The following is a 24,867-nucleotide window of genomic DNA, read 5'->3' as shown; positions in this document are numbered from 1 at the left end:
CCCTGTCCTCCTCGCCAACCACAATCAATAGAGTGGGGATGATTATTCTCTTCATCTCCTGACAGTTGCTCACCCATCACCTCTTCCTCCTCCATTTGTTCCTCGGATCTTGCATCTTTGCTAACAGTTTGGCTGTTATCACCAGACCCCCTCGATCACTGTAATCCACCCTTTCTTGGCAGCCGCCTGTATGACGACATTCTGGAACTTTGAGACAATTGTATCCCTTCCTCATCCTCCTCTGCCTCCTCCTTTTCCTCTTGGACCTCCATCACCTCCCGCAGGCTATTAAAAGTCTGCTTCAACATATTGATGACAGGAATAGTGATACTGATGATGGCATGGTCAGCATGATCCAACTTAGTAGCCATTTAGAAACTGTGTTGAAGGTTGCAGGGGCCCTTAATCTGTACCTACTCTATAAACGTGCTATGCACAACGTCCGTACTGTGTAGACCCAGGCCATACAACATGACATACTGCATCAGTGCTCGTTGCTGCTGCCTCAGTCGTTGCATCATGTGCAGAGTGGAATTCAACCTTGTTGGCACATCGCATATAAACCTGTAAACTGGCATGGACAAAGACCTCTGTATCGATAAAAGTTGATGACCTGAGGGGTGCGACTGGTGGAAGTAAGCATACAGCTTCTGTGCTTTCTGCAGCAGCTCACTCAGGCCAGGATGGTGGCAGAGAAAATGCTGTACCACCATGTTGAAGACATGAATCATGCAAGGCATTTGTGTGAGCTTTCCTTGGCATAGGGCTGTCACCAGGTTTGCACCTCTATCAGACACGGCCTTTCCTGGATGCAGGTTCAGCAGAGACAGCCATTGCTCAAACTCTGCCTGGAGAGCGGTTCACAACTCTTCAGCTGTATGACTTCGATGTCCAAGGCACATCAATTTTAACACTGCTTAATTGCGGTGAGCCCTGGCCGTGAAGTACGGAGGTGGTGTGGAGTCGCTCTGCACTGTTGGAACGCGTGTCTCATTAAGGCAGAGGTTGAGGGTACAAGTGGAGGCCCTAGAGGAGGTAGAGGAGGAGGCAGAAACAGTGGAGGAAGTGTGAAACATAGAGGTTTGTCCTGCAAGCCTTGGGGATTCCAAGACTTGTGGAGCATCACCTTCCTCGCCTGCCACCAGAGTCAACCAATGCCCAGTCAGCAAGATGTAATGCCCTTGGCCATGCTTACTCGTCCAAGTGTCTGTGGTAAAATGCACCTTGGTAGACATACAGTTGTACTCAAAAGTTTACATACCCCGGCAGAATTTTTGATTTCTTGTCCATTTTTTCAAAGAATATCAATGATAACTCCAAATCTTTTTCTCCACTCAAGGTTAGTGGTTGGGTGAAGCCATTTATTGTCAAACTACTGTGTTTTCTCTTTTTAAATCATAATGACAACTCAAAATATCCAAATTACTCTGATCAAAAGTTTACATACACCATTTCTTAATACAGTGTATTACCCCCTCTAACATCAATGACAGCTTGAAGTCTTTTGTGGTAGTTGTGGATGAGGTTCTTTATTTTCTAAGATGGTGAAGCTGCCCACTCTTCTTGGCAAAAAGCCTCCAGTTTCTGTAAATTCCTGGGCTATCTAGCATGATCTGTGCACCTGAGATCTCCCCAGAGTAGCTCAATGATATTGAGGTCAGGAGACTGAGATGACCACTCCAGAACCTTCACTTTGTCCTGCTGTAGCCAATAACCGGTCAACTTGGCCTTGTGTTTTGGATCGTTGTCATGTTATAAAGTCCAAGTACGTCCCATGCTCAGCTTCCGGGTTGATGATTGCAACTTTTGAGCACAACTGTAGATTTAGGCAAGGAACCGGTGATGTCTGTGATATGATGGTGTAGTGCAGGCACAGATTTTTTAGAGAAGTAATGGCAACTGGGCAACTGGTACTGGGGGACTGTGAAGGCTTTTGGGAACTGTGTCTACCAGGCAGAAAGGCAACATTTCTGTGGCCAACAGATTGGAGATGGTGGAGTTCAACCTCTTAGCTTTGTAATGTGTAGAGGAAAACAATCTTTTACGTGACCACAACTGTAGGAACGTGGGCTGGCTGCAGTCCTGAGAGAGGGCAGAGTACGGTGAACCGGACAAACTGCTGGACTGTAAGGGAGGTGCAGGCGGAAATGTTATGGTGGATTGATAAAGTTGTGGTGTGCCCGCTCTCTGAGATCAGTCAAAAATAGCAGGCATCTCCACTTCCGTTACAGCTGATGGGCTCTCAATCAGCCTGACTGGAGCAGGTAAAGAACCCATGGTTCTGCAGTCAGAGACCTACGTCACAATACTTTGCACGGTAAAAGAGGAGAAGGAAGAAAAAGCAGATGGAGTTGATGGGGCCGCTGATGGTTGTTGAGGGCTGCTGGTCACCATTTTACTGCAGTGGGATTCCCAGAGTAATGCATGTTGATTGTGCATGTGAAGGTTCATGAGTGTAGTAGTCAAATTATTGCACTTTTTCCCTCTACTGAACTTTTCTTTGAGAAGTTGGCAGATTTCATGAGTTGGCTCATTGTTTGTAGTGTCAAAAAATGCCCAGGCTTTGCAATCCTTGCTGCCCCTGTGAGCTTCAGCCCAGCGATCGCGGCTGGCTACAGTTGTGGCTGAGGATACATTGCTTGTCCTGGCTACATCACTACATGTCTGTGCCATATAGTGCAATGTAACTTCCTTCCTCCTCTTCCACCTCCTCAGATGACCTACTGAGCAGCGTGCCTCTGTGTTTGTCAACTAGGATCTACCACCTCATCATCCTTTGTTTTATGACATTCCTCGCCCTTAGAGTCACCCTCCTCCTTCCTCCTCTTCCTGCACTGACAGCACAGTAAAGACTCATATCTGAGTCTCATCAGGCTCACACCCCCCTCGGGGTTATCGTCTGGTGATGAGGGTCAGGATGCTGCTTGGACTCTACTTCATCCTGCCTCAGATCTAAGCTAAAAAATATGTGAGCATCGGTGTACATGATTTCCTCCTCTTGACTGAGAAGCTTTTGAGTACTCTTCTGATTCTCATGGCATAGAATGTGTGAACAGCTCTTCAGACTCTCCCCATCTGTGGTTCCCTACAGTCAATTGGACAGTTGGAGAGTTGTAAAGTTGGGAGTAGCAAGGGTAATTGGTGTGCCACCTCTGTGGACTGTACTGGGTGTGATGTGGAAGTGGAGGAGGAGAGGCCACTTGAAACTGTGCTTGCCATCCACTTCAGCACATGCTGAAGTTGTCAGTTGTCTTTCTATAGGACGTGACGTTGATTCACTAGTGCTTTCACAAACATTACCACCTACCCCACGTACACCTTGAACATGAAGTCTAATCCCCCTTCCACAAAGACCTCGCTTTTTCTCAGTTATGTTGCTCAGATGTGGGAGGAGCACTAAATGACAAGGTGAAATATGGTGTGCTGAATCACGTTAGTCATAGAAGAAAGAATTGTTTGAGAGTGGATGAGTCCTTTTTTTTCTTTTTTGGTGCACTTTGACATTAATATATGATCATATGGGCTAAGTCCCCCTAGTCCAGGTGGGAGACTCCAGAAAAAGTGGTGGAAAATGAAAGGGCTAAAATCCTGTGGGACTTCAAGATCAAGATGGGTAACACTGCGCAACAAATTTCAGGGACGTTCTCGTTCCCTGAGAAAATTTTATTGCATGTTATAGATTTTGATATGCTGAACACAAATATGTGCTCCAAAAGTCTGTATCACGTAAGTTTTTTAAGAAACAACAGTTTATAGTCTACATTATGATGTCTGAGACACTACATACATGTGCATCGATGTCAGTAGCAAAAGCAATTGTTCGAAAGGGTTTTGCAGAAGACTTTCGTTTATAAGCCGTGTCAGATGCGTCGAATAAGATTCCAGCAATAGTCAGCCAGCATTGATGTACTCCACTTTCCCTGGTACCTTTTCCCCATCAGCGCAATGTCTTGGTGAAATCTTTCACCGTATTCATCACTAACGGCACCAAGATTGGCTGGAAAAAAGTCCAAGTGAGAATGTAGAAAATGCATTTTTAGTGACATTGCTTTCATCAAATGATATGCTGTGAGCATGTTGTACATGAGTTGTTCAAAGTTCTGTGCCCTGCTGTTGCCAAGGTAGTTGAAGGTCACATCTTTAACCCCTTCATGACCCAGCCTATTTTGACCTTAATGACCTGGCCATTTTTGGCAATATTGACCAGTGTCCCTTTATGAGGTAATAACTCAGGAACGCTTCAACGGATCCTAGCGATTCTGAGATTGTTTTTTCGTGATATATTTGGCTTCATGTTAGTGTTAAACTTAGGTCAATAATGTTTTCATTTATTTGTGAAAAAAACGGAAATTTGGCAAAAATTTTGAAAATTTCGCAATTTTCACATTTTTAATTTTTATTCCGTTAAACCAGAGAGTTATGTGACACAAAATAGTTAATAAATAACATTTCCCACATGTCTACTTTACATCAGCACAATTTTGGAAACAAAATTTTTTTTTGTTGGGAAGTTATAAGGGTTAAAAGTTGACCAGCAATTTCTCATTTTTACAACAAAATTTACAAAACCATTTTTTTTAGGGACCACCTCACATTTGAAGTCACTTTGAGGGGTCTATATGGCAGAAAATACCCCAAAGTGACACCATTCTAAAAACTGCACCCCTCAAGCTACTCAAAACTATATTCAAGAAGATTATTAACCCTTCAGGTGCTTCACAGCTACTAAAGCAATGTGGAAGGAAAAAATGAACATTTTAATTTTTCCAATAAAAAATTTCTTTTAGCATCAATTTTTTCATTTTCACATGGGCAACAGGATAAAATGGATCCTAAAATTTGTTGGGCAATTTCTCCTGAGTACACCGATACCTCATATGTGGTCATAAACCACTGTTTGGGCGCACGGCAGGGCTCAGAAGGGAAGGAGCGTCATTTGACTTTTTGAATGGAAAATATGCTGGAATATTTAGCGGTTGCCATGTCGCGTTTGGAGAGTCCCTGTGCGCCTAAACATTGGAGCTCCCCCACAAGTGACCTCATTTTGGAAACTAGACTCTCCAAGGAACTTATTTAGATGCATAGTGAGCACTTTGAACCGCCAGGTGCTTCACAAATTGATCCATAAAAAAAAAAGGACTTTTTTTCACAAAAATTTTCTTTTAGCCTCAGTTTTTTCATTTTCACATGGGCAGTGGGATAAAATGGATCCTAAAATTTGTTGGGCAATTTCTCCTGAGTGCACAGATACCTCATATGTGGTCATAAACCACTGTTTGGGCACACGGCAGGGTCCCGAAGGGAAGGAGCACCATTTGACTTTTTGAATGGAAAATTAGCTCCAATCGTTAGTGGACACCATGTCGTGTTTGGAGAGCCCCTGTGTGGCTAAACATTAGAGCTCCCCCACAAGTGACCCCATTTTGGAAACTAGACCACCCAAGGAACTTTTCTAGATGTGTGGTGAGGACTTTGAACCCACAAGTGCTTCACAGAAGTTTATGACGCAGAAAAGTGAAAATAAAAAAATAATTTTTTTTCCTCAAAAATGATTTTTTAGCCCGCTATTTTTTATTTTCACAAGGCTAACAGGAGAAATTGGACCACAAAAGTTGTTGTGTAATTTGTCCTGAGTACGCCGATACCCCATATGTCAGGGGAAACCACTGTTTGGGCGCATGGGAGAGCTCAGAAGGGAAGGAGCGCAATTTTGGAATGCAGACTGATGGGATGTTCTGCGGGCATCATGTTGCGTTTGCAGAGCCCCTGATGTGCCTAAACAGTAGAAACCCCCCACAAGTGACCCCATTTTGGAAACTAGACCCCCCAAGGAGCTTATCTAGATGTGTAGAGAGCACTTTGAACCCCCAAGTGCTTCACAGAAGTTTATAAACGCAGAGCCATGAAAATAAAAAATCATTTTTTTTCCTCAGAAATGATTTTTTAGCCCGCTATTTTTTATTTTCACAAGGGTAACAGGATAAATTGGACCCCTAAATTTGCTGTTCAGTTTGTCCTGAGTACAGAGGCACCCCATATGTGGGAGGGAACCACTGTTTGGGCGCACGGCAGGGCTCAGAAGGGAAGGAGCGCCATTTGACTTGTTGAATGGAAAATTAGCTCCAATCGTTAGCGGACACCATGTCGTGTTTGGAGAGGCCCTGTCTGCCTACACTTTGGAGCTCCCCCACATATCACCCCATTTTGGAAACTAGACCCCCTAAGGAAGTTATCTAGATGCATAGTGAGCACTTTGAACCCCCAGGTGCTTTACAGAAGTGTATAACGCAGAGCTGTGAAAATAAAAATATTTTTTTTCCTCAAAAAATGATTTTTTTAGCCCGCTATTTTTTATTTTCACAATAGTAACAGGAGAAATTGGACCCCAAAAGTTGTTGTCCAGTTTGTCCTGAGTACGCTGGTACCCCATATGTGGGGGGGGGACCACTGTTTGGGCACACATCGGGGCTCGGAAGGGAAGTAGTGACGTTTTGAAATACCGACTTGATGGAATGGTCTGCGGGCGTCATGTTACGTTTACAGAGCCCCTGATGTGCCTAAACAGTGGAAACCCCCCACAATTGACCCCATTTTGGAAACTAGACCACCCAAGAAACTTATCTAGATATGTGGTGAGCATTTTGAACCCCTAAGTGCTTCACAGAAGTTTATAACGCAGAACCGTGAAAATAAAAAAATCTTTTTTTCCTCAAAAAATGATTTTTTAGCCCGCAATTTTTTATTTTCACAAGGTTAACAGGATAAATTCGACCCCAAAAGTTGTTGTACAGTTTGTCCTGAGTACGCTGGTACCCCATATGTAGGGGGGACCACTGTTTGGGCACACATCGGGGCTCGGAAGGGAAGTAGTGACGTTTTGAAATACCGACTTGATTGAATGATCTGCGGGCGTCATGTTATGTTTGCAGAGCCCCTGATGTGCCTAAACAGTGGAAACCCCCCACAAGTGACCCCATTTTGGAAACTAGACCCCCCCAAGGAACTTATCTAGATGTTTGATGAGCACTTTGAACCCGCAAGTGCTTCACCGAAGTTTATAACTCATAGCCGTGAAAAAAAAAAAATCATTTTTTTTCACAAAAATCATTTTTTTAGCCCCCAATTTTTTATTTTCCCAAGGGTAACAGGAGAAATTAGACTCCCAAAGCTGTTGTGCAATTTTTCCTGAGTACGCTGATACCCCATATGTGGGGGTAAACCACTGTTTGGGCACACGTCGGGGCTCGGAATGGAGAGAGTGCTGTTTGACATTTTGAACGCAAAATTGGCTGGAATAAATCGTGGCGCCATGTCACGCTCGGAGACCCCGTGATGTGCCTAAACAGTGGAAACCCCTCAATTCTAACTCCAACCCTAACCCCAACACACCCCTAACCCTAATCCCACCCTAATAATAACCCTAACCACAGCCCTAACGCCAACACACCCCTAACCCTAATCCCAACTCTAACCCTAACTACAAGCCTAACCCTAATTCCATCCCTAACCCTAATTCCATCCCTAACCCTAATTCCAGCCCTAACCCTAATTCCAGCCCTAACCCTAATTCCAGCCCTAACCCTAATTCCAGCCCTAACCCTAATTCCAACCCTAACCCTAATTCTAGCCCTAACCCTAATTCCAACCCTAACCCTAATTTTAACCCTAATTTTAACCCTAACCCTAATTTTAACCCTAATTCCAACCCTAACCCTAATTCTAGCCCTAACCCTATTTCTAACCCTAACCCTATCTGTAACCCTTATTCCAACCCTAACCCTAATTCCAACCCTAACCCTAATTCCAACCCTAACCCTAGTTCGAACCCTAAATGGAAAAAAAAATATTTTTTTTATTTTATTATTTGCACCTGGCTATGGTGGTGATAAAAGGGGGGTGTATTTACTTTTTTTTTCATTTTGATCACTGTGAGAGTGTATCACAATGATCAAAATGAAAAATGAATGGGCAACTGGCAAATTCATGGGCGCCGCCATCTTGGACAATGGCAGGCGCACTGCGCATGCGCCCGCCATTTTGCAAGATGGCGGCGCCCATATTCCGGATGCCAGGAGCCACGGCGGGACACCGGGAGCACGATCGGAGGTCCTGGGGGCATCGGAAGGTGGGAGGGAGCGATAGACAGGGGAGGGGGAGCAGATGATGACGGCGGCGAACAATCGCCGCCGTCCATCGGTGGCGGAGGCCGATCGGCCCCGCCAGTCGGTGTGTGGGGGGGTCGGGGGTCAGTGTCCAGCCATATCCGATGCTATTGCAGCATCGGCCATGGCTGGATTGTAATATTTCACCAAATTTCATTGGTGAAATATTACAAATCGCTCTGATTGGCTGTTTCACTTTTAACAGCCAATCAGAGCGATCGTAGGCACGTGGGGGCTAAGCCACGCCCCCAGGGATTAACTGTAGAGTGTCCTTTGTGTGCGGGTCGGGTGACCTTTCAGTGACCCCGGTCACCCGACCCGCAGGGGGGCTATTTATAGCATGACGCCTACTTAGGCGTCATAGGTCATTTGGGCACGACTTTTCATGACGCCTGCGTAGGCGTCATGGGTCGTGAAGGGGTTAAAGGCTTTCCATGCCACTTGTTCAGCACCTTGCAAAAGCCCATCAAAGCTACTGTCATTCATTATATCTCTGATCTGTGGGCCAATAAAAATACCTTTTTAATATTTGCATCACTTATTCTTGGAAATTTTTGTCACAAGTAAGAAAAGGCTTCCGATTCTTTGTTCATTGCTTTGACAAAATTCTTCATAAGCCCAAATTTAATATGCAAAGGAGGAAGAAATATCTTTGCTGGATCAATGAGAGGATTATGTTAAACATTCTTCTGTCCAGCAACCAGGTTTTCATAGAGTGGCCAGTCCTTTCTGAAGTAGTGCATTTTTCGTGCATGACTGTCCCACTCACAAATAAAACAACAATACTTGGTATATCCAAGTGCTGTCCAAGAAGAAGCGTAATGTGTATGCCATGTCCAATAGGTATAGAAGGATAGATATTTCCGTTGTGTAGTAAAACAGCCTCCAGACTTAAAACTGACGAGTCAATGAACAGTCGCCATTTCTTCGGGTCATGTTCGCATTCAAGAGCATCAAACACCTCCAAGATTTCGTTGCAAAAGGTTAAACTGTCGACATGGTTGAAAAATTGATTGAGGTCTTCCTGACGACAGCAAAAAACAAACTCTTGTTCCTGGTAATAAGAGATTCCATTCTTGTAGCCTTGATCCCAATAATTTTGCCTGCCTTCTTGACAATTTCAAATCTATGGCCAAGTCACTCAGATCAGCTTGACTGAACAGATGTGGATTACATGTAGAAGGCTCAAAGTCTGGGTCTGCAGCAGTTTCATTTTCCACTGACATTGTTAGTTCATCTTCGTCGTCCTCCATTGTCCATACTTTGGGCGGCTTTGGAACATGAAGACTTTCATCATGTGGCACTGGTCTTATGGCTGAAGGAAGATTTTTTGTTTTCTTGTTCTTTGTTGAATATACTGCTACATTTATAAGGCAGAAGTAGCAATCCGTTACATGATCTCTCTGCTCTGTCCATATCATTGGAACAGTGAATGGCATTGAAGGTTGTGATCCATTCAGTCATGCTCTAAGTATGTCAGTATTGTCTTTTGATTCCTTCCCTGCCCAGGAGATGTGGTATGCTCTGTACATGGTCCGCCGAATTATTCATTGCACCTGCGTGGAATTCGCACAATAAGTGCTTGCGTATGTGTAGGTCAGCGATTTATGTTATTTCAGTGGAAAATTCAGAATATACTGTTTCAGAAAAAGTTCATATATGAGTTTTTAGAATTACAACAGAATATTATAATGTTTTGTATCATTTCTCAAAAACCTTACGTGATAGGAAAAATCTGAAGTCATTTCTGAAATCATCATGAAATAATCTATCAGGAACACTAACAATTGTCTGAGGGACAAAACCTTTGTAACAGTGTAAGCAGGTGTTGGCTAACCAACCAGACATTGTGATAGTAGACAAGGAGCAGAAGACAGCAATGATAATAGATGTGGCAGTGCCAAGTGACAGCAACATCAGAAAGAAGGAATATGAGAAGCTGGAAAAATACCAGGGCCTCAAAGGGAGAACTGGAGAAGATGTGGAAGGTGAAGGCAACAGTGATTCCAGTGGTGATAGGAGCACTTGGAGCAGTGACCCTTAAGTTGGAAGAATGGCTACAACAGATCCCTGGAGCAACATCTGAACTCTATATAATATGTTTATATGAACTTTTTTAAGAGTTGGCCACTACTGAAAAATATACCAATGTTGTCCTTTAATAATTATTAGGCTCTGGCACTTTCAAGATACATATAAACATAACAATATTCCGGACTTACATATAACCCTTGCTGAAAGGAAATAAAGAGATCCAGAAAAAATATTAAAATATCATATTTATTAAATACAATTAAAAATACAAACCACTAAAAACTGCCCAGTAGAAGGCACAGTGTACCCAAATAACAAATACAGGTAGTTTGAATTCAAAGCCACAAAAATCACAAATGACAAATTACATAAAGTCACATATAGCGGTAACATGATCTGCCAGTCTAGGTCCCTATATCCATTTTATACCAAAAGATATTAGAAAATACAAGAAATTCAATAATTTTTTTTTTCTTTCGTATATGTACCTACCTACTGTCAGTGTAATGCCTTTTATGCATCTGTATCTGTACTTGTTCCTGCCTTGCTGCTGTAATGCTCTGAATTTCCCCATGGTGGGACGATTAAATGATTATCTTATCCTATCTTAAATACTAGGCCACAAAGCAGATCATGAATCTCATATAGCTGAAACCATGATATGCCTATAGAGATGTAGGGGCAACATGACTGGCCAGTCTAAGTCCTCTAATCCATCCTAATGAGTAAACTGCTCCAATGTGATTGAAAAGTTAGATATGAATAAACAAGGTGACAATACCTGAATAAGGTAAACTGATTAAAGGGTAAACTGCTTAAATTTGCTGATGACACAAAGCTAGGAGGGATAGCTAATACTAGAGAAGAGAGAGAGAGGATTCAAAAAGATATAAATAAACTGGAGAAGTGGGCAGCAACTAACAGAATGGTTTTTAACAGGGAGAAATGCAAAGTACTACATCTGGGCAATAAAAATGAAAAAAGCATATACAGAATAGGAGGAATAGGGCTAAGCAACAGCACATGTGAAAAAGACTTGGGTATACTAATAGATCACAGACTGAATATGAGTCAACAGTGTGATGCAGCAGCATAAAAGGCAAATGCAATTCTAGGATGTATTAACAGAAGCATACAGTCTAGATCACGTGAAGTCATTATTTCCCTCTACTCCTCTTTGGTCAGACCTCATCTGGAATATTGTGTCCAGTTTTGGGCACCACATTTTAAAAAAGACATCAACAAACTGGAGCAAGTTCAGAAAAGAGCGACCAGAATGGTGACCGGTCTGCAAACCCTGTCTTATGAGGAAAGGTTGCAGGATTTGGGAATGTTTAGTTTGCAAAAGAGAAGACGCAGCGGAGACTTAATAGCTGTCTACAAATATCTAAAGGGCTGTCACATTGTAGAAGGATCAACTTTATTCTCATTTGCACAAGCAAAGACTAGAAGCAATGGGATGAAACTGAATGGGAGGAGACACAGATCAGATATTAGAAAAAACTTTTTGACAGTTTGAGTGATCAATGAGTGGAACAAGCTGCCATGAGAAGTGGTGAGTTCTCCTTCAATGGAAGTCTTCAAACAGAGGCTGGACAGACATCTGACTGGGATGATTTAGTGAATCCTGCTTTGAGCAGGGGGTTGGACAAGATGGCCCAGGAAGTCCCTTCCAACTCTACGATTCTATGATTCTAAGGTAGATACAATAAGCGATGGGCACCGCAGCCTCCTCCACCCCAATGCGCGTTTCGCATTAAGCTTCTTCCGGGGGCGTGTCCCAATGACAGGCTGGCTATGTTTAAATAACACTGATAACAAATCATAAATGATTTGTTATCAGCGTTATTTAAACACAGCCAGCCCATCATTGGGACACCCCCCCGGAAGAAGCTTAATGCGAAACGCGCGTTGAGGTGGATGAGGCTGCGGTGCCCATCGCTTATTGTATCTACCTTATTCAGGTATTGTCACCTTGTTTATTCATATCTAACTTTTCAATCACATTGGAGCGGTTTACTCATTAAGATGGATTAGGGGACTTATACTGGCCAGTCATGTTGCCGCTACATCTCTATAGGCATATGATGTTTTCAGCTATATGAGATTCATGATCTGCTTTGTGGCCTAATATTTATTGAATTTCTTGTATTTTCTAATATTTTTTGGTATAAAATGGATATAGGGACCTAGACTGGCAGATCCTGTTACCGCTATATGTGACTTTATGTAATTTGTCATTTGTGATTTTTGTGGCTTTGAATTCAAACTACCTGTATTTGTTATTTGGGTACACTGTGCCTTCTACTGGGCAGTTTTTAGTGGTTTGTATTTTTAATTGTATTTAATAAATATGATATTTTAATATTTTTTCTGGATCTCTTTATTTCATTTCGGCAAGGGTTATATGTAAGTCCGGAATATTGATGTGTTTACACTACTGAAAAATGCCAGTTTATAGTGTACACTCACTTTCTGAATTGGCACCATTTCAGCAATACTAGTGCCCGCTGTTGTTCCCAGTAGCGACATGATATTGTTGTGTCACTTGTCGGCTGCAGTCGCATGTTCGCGACAGTTCATCATTCAATCAGAGTGCATGTCCACTCAAATAGAAATAATAGAGGATGTAGCTGACAAGCGGCTACTCATTGACTAGCTGGCACTTGACACAACAATGTCACATCACTGCTGGGAACAATGGTGCTGACATTGCTGGAATGGTGCCGCTGCTTGAGGAATACTCGCTGTTTTAATTCAGGTCCTTACTGAATTAAGCTAAAGTTGTCTGGTAGAATGGAAAGTAAGGATATGCATACATGTTTACACTAGTTTGTGTTCTTCCTTACCTTGAAAATGTATAAAATTCATTTCTATTTCATATTGGTACCTGTAATCCTCCTTTATTTAGTCAGTCAATTGATGGCTGCTTTATTTCAAACAAGTAAATTAAATCTCAATGTACTGCAAGCACAAAGTTAATATTTCATGAAGAATTTTGTTTTGAGAATGTCTCTCAAATTGAAGTCTTAATAGAATTAGTTTGATGTGATCCCTTTCACTACTGGAGACGTTCTGTATTATTTAATATTGCTGTGGAAATTTCCTTTTATAAACAATCGCACTTTCTTGTTTTACAAGAGGTACTTTTTAATCAGGAGCAAATCATATATGTGTAAGGAGATAGACATTCTCCCCACATTGCTCCTTGAAGAAACAAGTGTAATGTTATGTGATGTAATGATGTGAATTGTGATGGGTGTTAAAGATGTTAGTAATGTTAATAATGTCTGTATTTTGAAAATAGAGATAGTGAGAGTTAATATTTGGGACTAGCCCTGAGTGGCACTATGGCCTCTAAGACATAGGCATGCTCTCTCAAGATACCCCACAGTGGGAGCGCTGACACTGACCTCTTGCTGCTGCTCGTTCCCTCTGAAACTCCCTAGTACCCGCTGTTGGTGGCGGGCGACGCTGATCTGCTTGGCGCTGGTGCTCCTGGCTGGAGCACTATTCTCTGCTCTCTGTGGCGGCTTCAACACCATGCTTGGCTCTGCTCTGTGGGCATTGCTCTGCATGGCTCTCTCTTTCTGGATTACTGCTGGGCACACGGCTTCCTTCAGCACAGCAGTCCCTGCTCTTCTCACCTGAAGTGTGATGTGTGCTCAAAACAATTGAATTGAGCAAGGCCACACATTTCTAATTGGAATGTGGCTGGAAGTATGCAAATCATATACTTGCAGACACATGACTATCTGGTATTGCACCCATGTGTGTGTTGTGAGGATTCAAAAGTCTGAAGTTACATAAAGTGACTGCAGACTTTCATCATAAACCTGTATAACCCCTGTGTACGCTACAGTTTCACTATACTTTTTTGATACTCTTTTATACTCTTCTGGTTGAAGTAATTAAAAAAGCATTAAAAATCATGCAGTTTTAGATGTATATGTAGTTATAAAATCCCAATTTACTTGCACTGCAATGTAGTTTAACCCCTTTTCTGACATTAGACGTACTATTCTGTCCATATTCCCTGGGCCAATTTGACCATGGACGGAATAGTACGTCATTGTGATCAGCCGTGCACACGGGGGTGTGCGACCGGATGTCAGCTGATTCTCACAGCTGACACCTGGCACTAAGAGTCAGGAGCGGTCTGTAACCACTCCTGGCACTTTAACCTGCGAAATGCTTTGAGCACAGCATTCCGGGAGCAGGCAGAGGGCTGACGGCCCCTCTGCCTTTGGATCGGAGACCTCACCGTGTGATGCGGGATCCCGATCACTGCCATGGTAACCCAATGTCGTCATGACGACATCCGGGTTACCAGAGCTAAGAAACTTCCTGGTCATTCACATTGCATGATCAGGAATAGAGTTGAGCGACTTTGGTCGGATCGGGTTTGGTGAAACCCGAATGAAACTAAGTTTGAGTCTGATGAAACTGCTCTGACTAGGGCAAAAAAGTTTAGTCCGAAACCCGACCCCAATGCAAGTCAAAGGGAAATAAAAGTCGGCATTGAATGGATGAATGTCATCCGCTCAATGCCGACTTTATTTTTTAAACATTCCAAAAATTCTGGCAGATGCGCCTTTTCTGGCACTTAGCCTCTCTCTTCCCATTGCCTTTAGCAGTGGCTCATGGGTTAGTAATAATGGGTTAATGTCACCTTGTTATTGAAAGGTGACATTAAGCCAGATTAATAATGGAGAGGTGTCAATAAGACACCTCTACATTATTAATCCTAGAGTAGTAAAGGGTTAAAAAGACACACACATTAATTAAAAATTATTTTAATGAAATAATCACAAAAATGTTTTTGACCAAATTTATTATTCTGCTAATCCAACAGAATCCCTTGTTGTCCTGTAAAAAAATCAAAAACCAACAATATCCATATCTCTCTGCCATTCAGTCAGGTCCCCGCTGAAATCCATCACAAGGGGTTAACTAGTTTACAACAGGGATCAGTGCTAATGCTACCGGCCCCGCTGTAAACCACTGCAGAAATGAATTAATTCATCTCTGCGTAGGCGCCCCGGTTGACCGGAGATGAACTAGTAAGCGTGGGAAAGTTTCTGAACTTTTTCCCACGCTCCTGAGTTCACCTCTGGTCAGCCGGGGACTCCGCGCAGCCTCAGTGACTTTAGATTATTTTACTAAAAGAATTTTTAATTAATGTGTGTTTGTCTTTTTTAACCCTTTACTACTATAGGATTAATAATGGATAGGTGTCTTATTGACACCTCTCCATTATTAACCTGGCTTAATGTCACATTTCAATAGCAAGGTGACATTAACCCGTTATTAGATGTGCCTTTTCTGGTGTGGATGGGGGCAGATTTCTTTAACCAGTAGTGGCCAAAAACTATGGTCTCTCTCTCTCTTAATATCTGCCCTCACTCACTAGCTTTCCCTCTCTGGCGGAGAAATTACCGCGGGAGCCCACTCAATTTTTTTCAACAAATTTACCTGTTAATTTAACACCTACATGTCCAAAATTTTACACACATACAGTACACTAATCTAATTATTAGTCAAAGACATATAACTAAATGAAATGAAATGGTTTACTGTATTTAAACCATGTGTCATTTCATGTCGGCGTTTGTATTGATTTTACAGAAGCCGGCAATTGATTTAGTGGCTATTATGGTATGCAGAACTCTATGAACTATAAATATATATATTTGTGTCTTAATGAGGTGTGTGTGTATATGTGTGTATGTGTGTATATATATATATATATATATATATATATATATATTTATTTATATATATATATATATATATATATATTCTATGTGTATATATCTATTCTTTCGTTTGTGTTTAACCTGTCATTGGGCTCCATTATATGTCCATTTTGCAAGCCGGCGATAAAATCTCGTCATACGGATGCCATACAGATGTCACATGAATGCTTAGATGCGAGAAAATCGCATCCTCGCATGATAATCGTATAACATACGGTTCACTGTTCATGAAACATTTGTGCGATTCTGGCCCGTGAAAAACGGACCTATTTTTTTATTTTTTATGCGTTGTGTGTGACTTCAGCCTTTAATGTTTATTGTGCTTTTACACTTGTGGTAACATGAGACGGACTCTACAACCCACACAAGTGGCTCAGGTAGTGCAGCTCATCCAGGATGGCACATCAATGCAAGCTGTGGCAAGAAGGTTTGCTTTATCTGTCAGCGTAGTGTCCAGAGGCTGGAGGCGTTACTAGGAGACAGGCCAGTACACCAGGAGACGTGAAGGGGGCCATAGGAGGGAAACAACCCAGCAGCAGGACCGCTACCTCAGCCTTTGTGCAAGGAGGAACAGGAGGAGCACTGCCAGAGCCCTGCAAAATGAACTCCAGCAGGCCACAAATGTACATGTGTCTGCACAATTGGTTAGAAACCAACTCCATGAGGATGGTTTGAGTGCCCGACGTCCACAGATGGGGGTTGTGCTCACAGCCCAACACCGTGCAGGATGCTTGGCATTTGCCACAGAACACCAGGATTGGCAAATTTGCCACTGGTGCCCTGTGCTCTTCACAGATGAAAGCAGGTTCACACTGAGCACATGTGACAGATGTGACAGAGTCTGGAAATGCCGTGGAGAGTGATCTGCTGCCTGCAACACCCTTCAGCATGACCGGTTTGGTGGTGGGTCAGTAATGGTGAGGAGTGGCATTTCTTTGGAGGGCCGCACGATGTTGGGCTGTGAGCACAACCCCCATCTGTGGACGTCGGGCACTCAGATCATCCTCATGGAGACGGTTTCTAACCGTTTATGCAGACACATACACATTTGTGGCCTGCTAGAGATCATTTTGCAGGGCTCCAGCAGTGCTCCTCCTGTTCCTCCTTGCACAAAGGCTGAGATAGCGGTCCTGCTGTTGGGTTGTTGTCTTCCTATGGCCCCTCCACATTTCCTGGTGTACTGGCCTGTCTCCTGGTAGCACGTCCAGCCTCTGGACACTACGCTGACAGACACAGCAAACCTTCTTGCCACACCTCGCATTGATGTGCCATCCTGGATGAACTGCACAACCTGAGCCACTTGTGTGGATTGTAGAGTCCGTCTCATGCTACCACGAGTGTGAAATCACAACCAACATAACATTCAAAAGTGATCAAAGCATCAGCCAGAAAGCATTGGTACTGAGATGTGGTCTGTGGTCCCCACCTGCAAAACCACTCCTTTATTGAGGGTGTCTTGATAATTTCCAATAATTTTCATCTCTTGTCTATTCCATTTGCACAACAGCATGTGGAATTGATTGTCAATCAGTGTTGCTTCCTAAGTGGACAGTTTGATTTCACAGAAGTTTGATTTACTTGGAGTTATATTCTGTTGTTTAAGTGTTCCCTTTATTTTTTTGAGCAGTGTATAATAAATATATAAACTACAGGGCAGGTCACTTAGGGATCTGTCAGAAGCCATACACATGAATACCTAAGCAGAGCACAACAGGCCGCCGAGAAGCACAAGAATATTATTAACTCAAAACTACAAATAAAAATTAAACAACAACCACAAGAAGAATTTCATCAACCCAGGTATCATTGTAATTAGTATAAGTTGACGCTGGTGGGATTTTACACTTTATCAAAAACTGTGTTTACTAAGTACCCTACATTATTTATATGTACTATTGCTTTTACTTATTTACATACAGCAGGGTGTATGTTCATTTTGTTTCTGCCTTGAGCTTTGTCAGTTTAATGGCCAGTGTGAATATGCTTCTATTTTGCATGCATGCCAACTTATACTCCAGTTAATTTTTTTTTTTTGGTTAAGATATTTATAGATGCATTCTTGATCCCCCACCATACACTTTGATATGTGTTTCACTTGTCATTTCTTCAGAAAATGACATAACAGAGAAATAGGAGGGTTCTTCTATAAAACAGGGGTTATACATGAACCATTAAAAATATATAAAGGTGGCAGATATCTTGGTATTGGGTATCATAAGGAAAGCTGATTCGTTGTGCGGCTCAGCAGGCACACACCTAGTGATGTTACACGGGCAAGTGGTTGACCTATTCATTAATGGGATGAATTGAGGCCCAGACATGTGGGGTGCAACATCTGATGACAAAACAAACAAACGGATATATTAAATAAAGCAATCACTAAATGTGAATTAATAAAATAGCAATTGTTTATGAAAAGTGAATGAATGATAAATAATTTTGTGATTAAGCTGATTAATGACAGACAGATAGTCATGAAACAAAAAAAATGAATGAATTGATGAATGAAGGGTAGGGTATATGAAAAAGTTGAACATTGTTAAAATGTGATAAAAAAATCAAGTCTGTTTTTGTTTTAAATTTTGATTTATATACTAATAATATTATGTAATTTGATATTTTGAGTACTTATTTACAGGAGTATACTTTTGGGGTATCCCTGTAAATAATAGCCTTGTTCATTTAAAATTATAATTTACATGGAGGAGCAGTTTTTGGCCCCCCTCAGACCCTGGTGCTCAGGTGTATTGGTGCCATAAAGATTGTCTCTTAGCTTCATCAAAAATTACCATAATATTAGAAATGGCTAATCAAAAAAACTTTAGCGCTTAAAGGGTTTTAAGGGTTTAAAAGTTCTGTAAGGTTTTAAATGAGATTTACTTGTGGCTCTGACAATGTCACGGGGGCTTAGTTCAACTAAGGCTGAAATACCCGGGGCCCCTGTGGTGTCCCTTTACTAGGGGAAACCCTGTCTGACCCTCAACCCAGGGTTTTTGCTGAAGGTGCAAATGCCTGAGCCTCCGACCTTTCCTTATCTCCTGCTCAGCCCTGCACTTAACCCTCCACCCTCCACCCAGTGAGAAGTCACCACCAAAGCTCCCACACAAATAATGACAGACAGGGAGAACTTAAACTGCACTGCGCCGCACACACACAGGAATAAACAGTAATGTGAACAGGGCACAACTAAACACAAATATGGGAAGGAGAAAGGATAACGACGGATCATACGACACCAGATATGAATCTCTCTCTCTTGAACACCTCCACTCCAGACCGGAACCACTTGGTATGAAACACAAGCTATAATCGGCGACGCCCATAGGCCAGCATGACTATTTAAAGACCGTGGGCGTGACTAACCATCCAACCTGGTCTCCAGCAGGATTAACCCCCGAGAGCCTGAAGATCAGGCCGGCGCCACTGAGGCTATAGTGGCTGGAGGTGGAACTACCTCTGCCTGCCGGATGCTGTGGTGTGAACAGCGTCCGACATGACAGTACCCCGTCTTCTACGAGGGACCCCAGGGCCCTCAAGACTCATAGGACCCGGCTTGTCCGGATGACGACGGTGAAAAGAACTGACCAGCCGAAACGCATGTATGTCTGAGGCTGGAACCCAAGACCTCTCCTCTGGACCATACCCCCGCCAGTGCACCAAATACTGAAGAGTACGGCGTACTACTCGAGAGTCCACTACCTTGGCGACCTCGAACTCTAACTCGCCATCCACCATGACTGGAGGTGGCATCGGCGTTGTGTCCACAGAGCCTACCACCTTTTTCAATAAAGCCCTGTGAAACACGTTGTGTATCTTGTACACTGCGGGAAGTTCCAACCGATAAGCCACTGGGTTAATAATGGCAGAAATCCTAAAAGGCCCAATAAACCTTGGACCCAGTTTTAAAGAAGGGATTTTGAGTTTTATGTTCTTCATAGCTAACCACACCCATTCACCCACACACAGGTCTGGACCTGGCACGCGTCTACTGTCAGCCACCCGTTTGTACCTGGCACTCATGCTCAACAAACGCTGTTTCACCCGCCTCCAGACTGATGACAATTGGGCTCCTAGCTGATCCTCCTCCGGGACACCCCCGGAGTCACCCTGACGTAAGGTACAAAACTGAGGATGTTGACCGTACACACAAAAGAATGGAGACTCTCCTGATGACTCTTGGCGGTGATTATTTAATGCGAATTCGGCCAGAGGAAGGAAAGTAGACCACTCCTCCTGGTTGTCGGACACAAAGCATCGTAAATACTGTTCTAGATTTTGGTTCATGCGCTCAGTTTGTCCATTAGACTGTGGATGAAACGTCGATGAATGTGACAACTTGATCCCCAACCTTGAGCAAAAAGCTTTCCAAAACCTCGCCACAAATTGCGTACCCCTATCAGATACTATGTCAGATGGTACTCCGTGGAGTCTGACCACCTCCTTCACAAATACCTGAGCCAACGTCTTAGCATTGGGCAAAGAGGACAACGCCACAAAATGCGCCATCTTTGAAAAACGGTCAACCACCACCAGGATGACCGTGTTCCCTGCCGAGGCTGGCAAGTCAGTGATAAAATCCATGGAGATTTCTGTCCATGGCCTATTGGGTACCCCCAGAGGCTGTAGCGTGCCAGCAGGACGGGTTCGGGGTGACTTAGCCCTAGCGCACGTGATGCAAGCTGCCACGTACGAGACCACGTCCTGCCGGATTTTGGGCCACCAGAAACGACGCGATACCAGCTCTAAGGTGCCCTTCACCCCTGGGTGACCAGCCAGTACCGAATCGTGGTGTTCCTTCAACACCTTAGGCCGAAGATGCAGGGGTACAAATGATTTGTTGGTGGGAAGTCCTGGTGGTACCTCCTCTTGGGCCTCGGCAATCTCCGCCTCTACCTCAGTCGTGAGAGCCGAGACCACTACCCCTTTCTGGAGGATGGGTACCGGCTCTTCCCGAGGTTCTCCCCCCGGAAAACACCTAGACAAAGCATCCGCCTTGGTGTTTTTAGCCCCGGGACAGTACGTCACAAGAAAATTGAAACGAGTAAAAAACAATGCCCAGCGAGCCTGCCTAGGAGACAGACGCTTGGCCGACTCCAGGTAGAGCAGATTCTTATGGTCGGTGGTAGCTGTGACCTGGTGAGCCGCCCCCTCCAAGAAGTGTCGCCATTCCTCAAAAGCCAGTTTGATGGCCAACAACTCCCTGTTGCCGATATCATAATTCCGTTCGGCCGGCGACAACTTCTTGGAGAAGTAGGCGCATGGATGCATCTCGCTCAAGGACGAGCCTTGAGACAGTACTGCCCCCACTCCCACCTCCGACGCATCAACCTCTACCACAAAAGGTTTAGACACGTCTGGTTGCACCAGAATGGGGGCTGAAGCAAAACTATTCTTCAGATGCTCAAATGCACGTATAGCCACCTCAGGCCAGTTCGCCAGATCGGCACCCTTTTTTGTCATGTCCGTGAGCGGTTTGGCGACAGTCGAAAAGTGTTTTATAAATTTCCTATAATAATTCGCAAACCCAAGGAACCGCTGGAGTGCTTTCAGACTCTCCGGCCTCTCCCATTGCAACACCGCTTGCACCTTAGCGGTATCCATTTTAAAACCAGCTGCGGACACAATATATCCCAAAAAGGGCAACTCCTGGACAAAAAATAAACATTTTTACAGCTTAGCATAGAGCTGGTTCTCCCGGAGCAACTGTAACACCTGCCTAACATGCTGCAAATGAGTGTCCCGATCGCTAGAATAAATGAGGATATCATCCAGGTATACAATCACAAATCTCCCCAGGACATGAGCAAAGACATCATTAATAAAATGTTGGAAAACGGCAGGCGCGGTGGTCAACCCAAACGGCATAACCAGACTCTCAAAATGACCCTCAGGAGTGTTAAACGCCGTCTTCCACTCATCCCCCTGACGGACCCTTATGAGGTTATACGCCCCCCTGAGGTCCAGCTTGGAAAACCATTTTGCCCCCGCTACCTGGTTGAACAAATCCGGGATCAACGGCATTGGGTAGGGATCACGGATAGTAATCTGGTTTAACTCTCGGAAATCCAGACACGGGCGTAACCCCCCATCTTTCTTCTTAATGAAGAAAAACCCCGCGGCTACAGGCGAGGACGAAGGCCGGATGTGACCTTTACTCAGACTCTCCGCGATGTAGTCTTTCAGAGCTTGTCTCTCAGGACCAGAAATATTAAACATCCTGGCCTTAGGTAATTTGGCCCCGGGTTTTAACCTAATAGCACAGTCATAGGCTCTATGTGGAGGCAGTTCTGAGCAACCCTTCTCAGAGAAAACATCCGCGAAATCCTGCAAAGCCTCCGGCAGGCTGGGAGTCACGGCGGACACACATGTGGCCAAGCAATTGTCTTGGCAGAAACCACTCCATTGGACTATGTCCTGAGTTTTCCAATCAATTACCGGGTTGTGCCTGGACAGCCATGGAAAACCCAGGACCATTTGAGCTGGGAGATTACGGAGGACCCTACATGTAACCGACTCAGAATATAGGACCCCAATGTGGAGTTTCACCTCTGCCACAAACTCAGTAATCTCCCCTTGAGGGAGGGGAACAGCATTAATGGTCACCACCTGTATGGGGTGAGGAAGTTTTTCAATCTTAAACCCGGCGGTGTGTGCAAACTCCTCATCTATGAGATTAGTGGCGGAACCGCTATCCACGAACACTGATATAGGTAGCTCTCTGCCGGCGACAATAACCTTGGCAGGGAGCATACATTGAGATACCATCATGGAGGATATGCATACGCTCAGTTGGGTCTCCTCCATACCCTCTGAGCTTAACAGTTTTCCGCCGGTGTGACCCTCTTAGGTAGTACCGGGCAAACGTTAACATAATGACCACCTTTACCACAGTAGAAACATGCTCCGGACTTCCGGACTCCCGGAGCGCGAGGCTGAACCTGTGCCACGCCAGCAATCTGCATAGGTTCAGGGGACTCATCTACTTCAACCACACCTGCACCTCTGTTTTCCCCCAGAGGTAGCGTCTCCTGTGCCCCCTGACGAAAACGGCGATCAATACGTATCACCAAACTCATGGCAGACTCCAATGATGCCGGAGTCTCATACATCAGGAGGGCTTGTTTCACCCTCCCTGATACCCCATGAATAAACTGGCTCCGCAGTGCTGGGTCATTCCACTGTGTGTCTACAGCCCAGCGGCGAAATTCCGAACAATAGTCTTCTGCCAAGACTAGGGGTTTCTGAGTGTAGCAGTCGGGAGGTTTGACTTTCTATAACATGGGGGACCAGGGTTGGGAGCAATGTCTCCTGCGACTAGGAGAAGGAGGATAGAAAGAGTGAGCAGATGGTTAAGTGATTTGTGAGAGCGTCTCTGATGTTGAATGGTGGGACTGACTGGATCTGTGCAGTTTAACAACGTGAAAAGAGCATGAGTGCTATACATAGGAGAGGAAAGAAGCGAGGGGCCAATGTGGATGGAGTGTAGAGAGTTAATGCCAGGGCGGTGGATGTGTGTGAATGCAGCGGCCAGGATTAAAATTACACAAATGCATATGGTATATATTTGTTGTACTCCAAATGTACAGGGAGTAGATGTATATAAATGTCTTACCTGTCTCCTGCCCTGTCTAACTGCCATGTTATAACTGCCAGTACTTTGATAAACTGTACTTGGATAAAGTGTGCATAAATGCCCCCTGCATAAATGCTATCCCAAAGCTATGTCTGAATATATAGGAGGATAAGATAAAATTATACACAACTTGCACAGTTTTAGGCGCTTCCTAAAAAGACATCTGCTTAGGATGGCAGATCACGTTCCCTAATCGAAGTCCTTTTGTGTGTGTGTGTTTGTGTATAGCCCATTCACTATCTGAGAATAAAACTCCATCAAACTCTACCGCACCCAGTAGCACCACAAATACAGGCTGGTGACTAGCTTATGCAGCCTTTATCTATCCCACAGTTCCTCAAGATGGCTGGACCATCATTGTAAATAAGCCCCTGTACTTGGTCTTCCCCCACCTCATTGTAGATTGTAAGCTCTCACGAGCAGGGTTGTTTCATTTTGCTTTAATTATTGTATTATTTTTAATGTTATGACTTGTTACTTGTGTATGAACTGCTAAACTGTAAAGCGCTGCGGAATATGTTGGCACTATATAAATAAAGATTATTATTATTATTACTGTCACGGCTGTGTCAGATGTGATAGTCATTCTGGATCCGGCTGTAGAAGGTCACCGCACCTGGCCCTGCAGACACATTGTGGATCTTGCAACTCTGCAGTGGAGTGATATCCTTCTCCCTGTATGACCTAGCAGTGATCTCCAACGTCTCCTGCTGATTAACACACCCTTGCTGCAGGTTTAAATACCTTTAGTTGGTTCAGCAAGGCGCCAGTGATCGCTCTATTTACCTTTGTCTGTTGGAAGTTCTAGTAGTTGACTAGTTTCTTCTTGGAGCTTCTTGGAGGATTGCTGGCGTGAGCTTTCTTGTGTCATCTCAAGCTAAGTGTATTCCCTCATTTGTCTTCCTGCTTTGTCTTTAGTTTTGGTGGAGGCTGACTAGTGCGCTCCCTGTCCCCTCACTATCCAGGGCCTGTCACTAGGGGCACTCAGGGATTAGGTTCCTGCTCGGCCACAGGTGCAGATCCTATTTAGGGACCTGCCTAGGGATCTCCACTCCCCCTTTCCTAGTGTTTGGGCACCTAGCTTCTCCCTCACTCAGCATGACGGGTTCATTCTATGTCTTACCTTTATGCAATTCTGTCTGATTGTTTTCTAGATAGTACTTTTAGACCTTACATTTAGAATTTTTTATATTTAAACTTTGGATCTGATAATATTAAAAGTATATATTACATACACTAAAAATATAGCGTGATTTATTTTTGTTTTACTATATAACAT

The 24,867-nt window shown here is 43.8% G+C and overlaps 1 protein-coding gene across 8 annotated transcripts in view; it reads left to right on the top strand.

Moving 5' to 3' along the window:
- RPH3AL (rabphilin 3A like (without C2 domains)) overlaps window positions 1-24,867 on the top strand; it is a 592,574-nt gene that overhangs the window by 511,587 nt on the left and 56,120 nt on the right. The window lies entirely within an intron of this gene.

This window comes from Dendrobates tinctorius, unplaced genomic scaffold (assembly GCF_039654945.1).
Source record: "Dendrobates tinctorius isolate UK_male_01 unplaced genomic scaffold, ASM3965494v1 ptg000007l, whole genome shotgun sequence".
Taxonomy (NCBI): Eukaryota; Metazoa; Chordata; class Amphibia; order Anura; family Dendrobatidae; genus Dendrobates; species Dendrobates tinctorius.
Note: the sequence above shows the minus strand (reverse complement) of the source record. Positions and strands in the feature narration are given on the sequence as shown.